Here is a 7,500-nt window from a genome sequence, read left to right on the forward strand (position 1 = left end):
TTACATGCCCTCTAAATGACCTCCGCCGGGAGCCTCGGGAGAGAGGGTGGGTGGGTGGAGGGGGGGGGTTGAAAGAGAGGGACACGAAGAATCGGAGAAAGAGATTTCTGCAAATTCGCCGGCGATGTGCAACAGCAATTTACGAAATCCAAACAACGGGCGACCAAGGCCAAACACCAAGTCTTTTCTCTCGTTTGAGATCCGGTTAATTGAAAAACGAGTTTGGAAAATGCCCAAAAAAAGAGACAAAGTCGTGACCAAGACGAACCTAAAGCACAACCTCGTGCATGCCCTCGCCGCGATTATCTATCTTCACCTGTCTGTCTACTATACTTCATCATCGTGTCTATCCACGTATCAACTTCTACCTCTATTCCCATCGCTATGCACAGACATAGGCCTATCTGTTTGTGTCTACCCACATTATCTTCGCCTTCGCCCATGTCCATCTCTATCCACAATTATATCTCCATTATGTGATTTTAAATATATATATATATATATATATATATATATATATATATATATATATATATATATATATATATATATATATATATATATATATATACATATGACAAATCAAGAATGGATGAATCACGAACAAGAAGAGAAGGAGCAGAAAGAAAAAAAGCAGAGGCGTGGAAGGACAAGACTGAAAAAGAACAGACAATAACAGAGGCTTAAAAGAAAGGAAAAGAAAAGAAAAGAAAAAACAAAAGTGGATAACGAATTCCAGATTATCTCAGAACGCTTTCCTTGATTTACCAATAATTAATTCATAGCCTCATTTGGACAACACGAAGGTCCTTTTGGCCGAAGAAAGGGAAAAAGGATCTTTTAATTAACGAATTTCATCCGCGTCTTTCCGAAAACTTAAGGAATCGGTTCTCTTAAAGGAGGTTTTACCACGCGAAAAATACCTTTCATGTCGGATCCGGAGACATTCGCGAATTAGAACAAAGGAGGAGAGAGGAAAGGGCAAAGGGAGGCAAAAGACGAAGAAGGGAAGAGGTACAAATGAAGCTGAGAGTGGGCGTCAGAGAGGGAAGAGTAGGATGAAGAAAGTAAAGAGGGAGGAGGAGACGAGGTGTGATAATAATATAATAATGATAATGATGTCGATAATGACGGCGATGATGATGATGATGATTAATGATGGTGATGGTGATGATGACGATGATGATGATGATTAATGATGGTGATGATGATGATGATTAATGATGATGATGGAGATGATGATGATGGTGATGATTGAAGATGATGAGGCAGTGGAGACTGTTCATGCCATAAAAATAAAACTGAAAGCAAGCGAAGCACACGTATCAAAGAGAAAGAGTTCTGACAGTAAAAAGAAACGAGAGAACATGCCATGAGCAAAACAGCATTCTGGAAAACAAGTATAAAAGGAAACGGGGAAGGAACGCAGAAATGGCCGCTGGAACCTTTGCCAACGACACAGAATGCAATATCACGCCCAATCATCAGTCCCCCCCCAACCCCTTCCCCCACCCATGTCCCTCCCACCTCCATCCACCGTTCATTCCCCTTTTCCCTTTACCCCAATGCCTCCACTCCCTCCCTCCACCCCATTGCCTCCTCCCCTCCCTCCACACTATTCCCTCCTCCCCCTCCCTCCACCCCACTGCCTCCTCCCCTTAACTTAAGCCCACGCCTTCCTTCCCCATCCTCTATCCCATTCCCTCCTCCCCCTCCCTCTACCCCATACCCTCCTCCCCTCCCTCCACGCTATTCCTTCCTCCCTCCCTCCACCCCATAACCTCCTCCCCTCCCTCTACCCCATACCCTCCTCCCCTCCCTCCACCCTATTCCCTCCTCCCCTCCCTCTACCCCATACCCTCCTCCCCTCCCTCCACCCCATTCCCTCCTCCTCTCCCTCTACCCCAATCACCCCTCCCTCCACCCCAATCACCCCTCTCCCCAACCCCACCCACGTTCAGAGCCCCCTTGGCCGCCCCTCTGTAAAGGATGCAATACCTGTCGAACCTCCCTCATAAGGCATGCAATTCCCGGATTTGGGATTAGTCTCTCTCAACAGGCCAAGAGGGGGGGGGGAGAGAACAGCGGGGGGAGGGAGGGAGGAAAGGATGAGGGAGAGAGAAAAGGGAGCAGCGAGGGGAGGGGACAAGGAGTCAAAAAATCAATGAAAAATAAGACTTTCTCTAAATTATGGAGATTTGTGAGTGTTATGAGAGGGGTTACGAGGGTGAGGCTTGAGGGAGTGGGGACGGGAGGAGAGAGAGAGAGAGAGAGAGAGAGAGAGAGAGAGAGAGAGAGAGAGAGAGAGAGAGAGAGAGAGAGAGAGAGAGAGAGAGAGAGAGAGAGAGAAAGAAAGAAAGAAAGAAAGAGAGAGAGAGAGAGAGAACGAACAGTAAGAGAAGAACGCAAGAGAGAAAGACAAGAAGAAGAGCACTGAACCAAACGCCAGCCCAACAGACAGAAGAGGAAGGAGGGGGGGGGAGCCATTCCATGAAGGCCGGTAAACTTCTGATGTCATTATGAAGAGGTAGGCCTAATGCGTATGCAAATAAGGGGCCTCACGTTGCCTCATCTGCTTGCAAGTCTGGTTCGCTACACTGTTAGTTCAAGTGTGCTAGGCCTTGGGGAGGAACATTCAATGAAGACAGACTGGGGAAGGTTGCACATTTTTCCTAATTCTCCGTCTCTATCCCCGTCTGTCTCTCTGTCTCCATCTCTATTCCCGTCGGTCTCTCTGTCTCCATCTCTATCCCCGTCTGTCTCTCTGTCTCCATCTCTATCCCCGTCTGTCTCTCTGGCTCCACCTCTATCCCCGTCTGTCTCTTTGTCTCCACCTCTATCCCCGTCTGTCTCTCTGTCTCCATCTCTATTCTCGTCGGTCTCTCTGTCTCCATCTCTATTCTCGTCGGTCTCTCTGTCTCCATCTCTATTCCCGTCTGCCTCTCTGTCTCCATCTCTATTCTCGTCGGTCTCTCTGTCTCCATCTCTATTCCCGTCGGTCTCTCTGTCTCCATCTCCATTTCCATCACCGCCTCCGTCTCCATCTCCGTCTCTGTCAATGTCTCCGTCTCTGCTTATGTCTCTACTTCTCTGCATCTATATCTCTATTTCTCTATCTCCCGTTCATCTTACCTCCCTCTCTCTACCTCTAAAAATAACATTAACCAATAAACCAAACGCATCTTGGAAACACCCTCACACAGGAGACACTGAAACGGAATGAGGAAAAGAGGAAGAAAAGGAAGAAAAAAATCCACTATAAAAGGCAGGGAGGCCACAATTCCAGTGAAAAAAGTAAAATAACGGTCCATCAGAAAAAATAGGCCTATATATGCAACATTCCGAGGCCGACACAAATTCCTTTAAAATAAAAAGATACTCTTATACGGTTATCTTTTCACACAAAAAATGTGTCTACTGAATATGGATATATGAGACACTATAAGACTACTTCTAGTCTATATTCGTAATGTTAGATTATTGCTATCTCAGTTTTTAAGCTATATATAACAGATTTAACTAATGGAATGACTGATTAGAAAGGAAAATGAATAAGCAAATATAAACACAAAAATACGATAAAAATACCAATTAAAGATAAAATTAAAAGATGTTAATAACTATAAATACCGCTACGTCACGCCCTACATCTCTTCTTCGAAATTCACCCAAAGAAAATTTCCAAGATGTCGCTGAACGTGACACCACTCTCCGACTTTTCCCGCCATTTTCTTTGCGACGGCCATCAATTATCGCTCCGGCGTTCGCGAATCCGGCCGTCGTGCATGCGGATATCATATGCGAACGCCCTGTATACCGCCTGCTGTCAGTCTGGAGAGTGTTTTTGTTCAAAAGAAAAAAGGAATGAAGTGAGAAAAGGAAAGGTAGATTGGGAGGAAGGGATGGAAGGAAAGGTAGGAAAGGGAAGAATGGAAAGTTAGAAAGGGAGAAAAGTAGGGAGGAAAAGAACGGTAAAAGGCAGGGAGAGAAGGTTAAGGTAAGGTAGAAAGGAGGTAGGATATGTTAGAAAGGGAGGGAGGAAAGGTAAGGCAGAGGAGATAGGAAGGGATGAAGGGAGAGGAGGAACAGAGCAAAGAGCAGGAGATCGGATGTCAATGAAAATTAAAGGGAGAAAGAAAGAGAAGAAAAAACTAAGACACACAAGATAGTAATACCAGAGGCAACCCGAATGGCAAAAATAACCATGAAATAAGACTTAGCAAAGGCAAGCAGACGGTGAGGGGGAGGGGAGGGGGAAGGGGGGTGAAGAAGGGCACAGAGGGTGGGTACAGGGGGAACAGAGGGAGGGGGAGGGGGACAGAGGGGGTACAGGGGAATGGGATAGGGGGAGGGTATAGAGGAAGGGTACAAGGGAAGGGAAAAACCAAGGGAATGGAGTTGGGGAAGGGGTAGGGGTGGGTGGAGGTAGGGGGATGAGGTGGGGGTGAGGAGACGGGTGACAGGGTACACCAACCATCAGTTCCACTACAACCTCAGATGGTTTGTGGTGGTCACTGAGGGGGGGGGGTGGGAGTGGGGTGGTCTGGGAGCTGTAGATGGAGGGGAAAGGGGGAGGGGGAGGGGGAGCTGGCGGTTGTAAAGAAGGGAGGGGGAGGAGAGGGGGAAGGGAGGAGGAGGAGGGGGTGTAGAGGGAGGGAGGAGGGGGTAGGAGGAAGGAGGGGAGGGGAGGGAGAAGGGAGGAGGGATGGGGAGGGAGAAGAGAGGAAAGGAAGGGAGAAGGGAGGAGGGGGTAGGAGGAAGGAGGGGAGGGGTCTGGCGGTTATATGTGGAGGAAGGAGGGAGGAAGGGGAGGGGGGCGAGGGGAATTTTTGGAGAGTTTTCTCACGAATCGAACGACGTGTCTTCTCATTAAGGCCAGCCACCGGTCCTCCAACTCACTGTTATTCGTCTCTCTCTGTCTCCTCGCTTCTCCTCGTGTCTCTGGTTCGTCCCATTTACTGATCTGCGGATTGTTCTGGCTCCGCTGCTCAAATGCCAACATTAAATTCATTGAAATCATAACTGCAATTTCTCTAATTATTATTTTCTCCATTACAATCAGCAAAACATTAATATGTATGTGTGCGTGTATAAATAAATGAATATATAAATAAATAAACAAATAAATATCATATATATATACACATTATATATATATATATATATATATATATATATATATATATATATATATATATATATATATATATATATATAAATATATATATATATATATATATATATATATATATATATATATATATATATATATATATATAAATATATATATATATGTATATATATATAATATATATATAATACATATATTCATACATATATATAATATATACATATTTACATATATATATTATATAAATATATACACATTATATATAATATATATATAATATGTATATATATATATAATATATATATATAATACATATATTCATACATATATATAATATATACATATTTACATATATATATATATTATATAAATATATACACATTATATATAATATATATATAATATGTATATATATATATATATATATATATATATATATATATATATATATATATATATATATTTACCTATATATACATATGTTCACACACACACACACCAGGTATTGTTGCAAACTACCAAACATCAAACAACCTCCCGACTCCTGTATAAAGAGTTCTGGCAGTTCCAAACTTTGTTTCACTTCCATGTTGAGTTTAAAAGTCCCCGTTCAGACAGCTCCGCTTCCTTCCCTCCTCCCTCCCCCTTCCCCTTCTCCTACCTCCAGGCTCCTCCCTCCTCCCTCCTCCCTCCCCCTCCCTCTCCCTCTCCCTCACCCTACCTCCAGGCTCCTTCCTCCCCCACCCTCTCCCTCTCCCTCTCTCTCTCTCTCTACTTCTCCCTCCCCCTTCCCCTACCTCCAGGCTCCTCCCCCTCTCTCCCTCTCTCCTTCTCCCTCTCCCTCCCCCTACCTCCGGGCTCCTCCCCCTCTCTCCCTCTCTCCTTCTCCCTCTCCCTCCCCCTACCTCCGGGCTCCCCCTCTCTCCCTCTCTCCTTCTCCCTCTCTCCCCTACCTCCGGGCTCCTCTTGCACTTTGCGTCAGAGTTCATGAACCTCGCGTTAGTTATCGCCGTCTTCCCTTTTCCTCTCATTCTCGTTATCTTGTCTGCCTATTCCAATTCATCAACTTCCTTGTGGTTGTATCTGTGCTTATCTCCATCGTCATCCTTTATTTTCATTTCAACCCGTATCCTCATTCAAATATCCATTCTTATCTCCGACTCTCCCCCTTCATCCGCATCCACATCCTCTCCCTTATCCCCAACTTTATCCGTATCCTATCCCTTATCCGTAACTTCATCCGCATCCTCTCCCTTATCCCCAACTTCGTCTGAATCCTCATCTCATCCACCTCTTGATCCCAACTTCATCCTCATCCTCTCCCTTATCCCCAACTTCATCCTCATCCTCTCCCTTATCCCCAACTTCATCCTCATCCTTCCCCTTATCCCCAACTTCATCCTCATCCTTCCCCTTATCCCCAACTTCATCCTCATCCTTCCCCTTATCCCCAACTTCATCCTCATCCTTCCCCTTATCCCCAACTTCATCCTCATCCTTCCCCTTATCCCCAACTTCATCCTCATCCTCTCCTTATCCCCAACTTCATCCTCATCCTTCCCCTTATCCCCAACTTCATCCTCATCCTTCCCCTTATCCCCAACTTCATCCTCATCCTTCCCCTTATCCCCAACTTCATCCTCATCCTTCCCCTTATCCCCAACTTCATCCTCATCCTTCCCTTATCCCCAACTTCATCCTCATCCTTCCCCTTATCCCCAACTTCATCCTCATCCTTCCCCTTATCCCCAACTTCATCCTCATCCTTCCCCTTATCCCCAACTTCATCCTCATCCTTCCCCTTATCCCTCAACTTCATCCTCATCCTCTCCCTTATCCCCAACATCGTCCGCATCCTTCCCCTTATCCCCAACTTCATCCTCATCCTTCCCCTTATCCCCAACTTCATCCTCATCCTTCCCCTTATCCCCAACTTCATCCTCATCCTTCCCCTTATCCCCAACTTCATCCTCATCCTTCCCCTTATCCCCAACTTCATCCTCATCCTTCCCCTTATCCCCAACTTCATCCTCATCCTTCCCCTTATCCCCAACTTCATCCTCATCCTTCCCCTTATCCCCAACTTCATCCTCATCCTTCCCCTTATCCCCAACTTCATCCTCATCCTTCCCCTTATCCCCAACTTCATCCTCATCCTTCCCCTTATCCCCAACTTCATCCTCATCCTTCCCCTTATCCCCAACTTCATCCTCATCCTTCCCCTTATCCCCAACTTCATCCTCATCCTCTCCCTTATCCCCAACATCGTCCGCATCCTCATCTCCTCATCGCCATCCTCACCCTTATCCCCACCTCCATCATCTCCTTCATTCCCTCCTCCCCGTCTCCCCTTATCTCGCACCAACCCT

The sequence above is a fragment of the Penaeus vannamei genome, chromosome 24 (genome assembly GCF_042767895.1).
Source record: "Penaeus vannamei isolate JL-2024 chromosome 24, ASM4276789v1, whole genome shotgun sequence".
Lineage (NCBI taxonomy): Eukaryota > Metazoa > Arthropoda > Malacostraca > Decapoda > Penaeidae > Penaeus > Penaeus vannamei.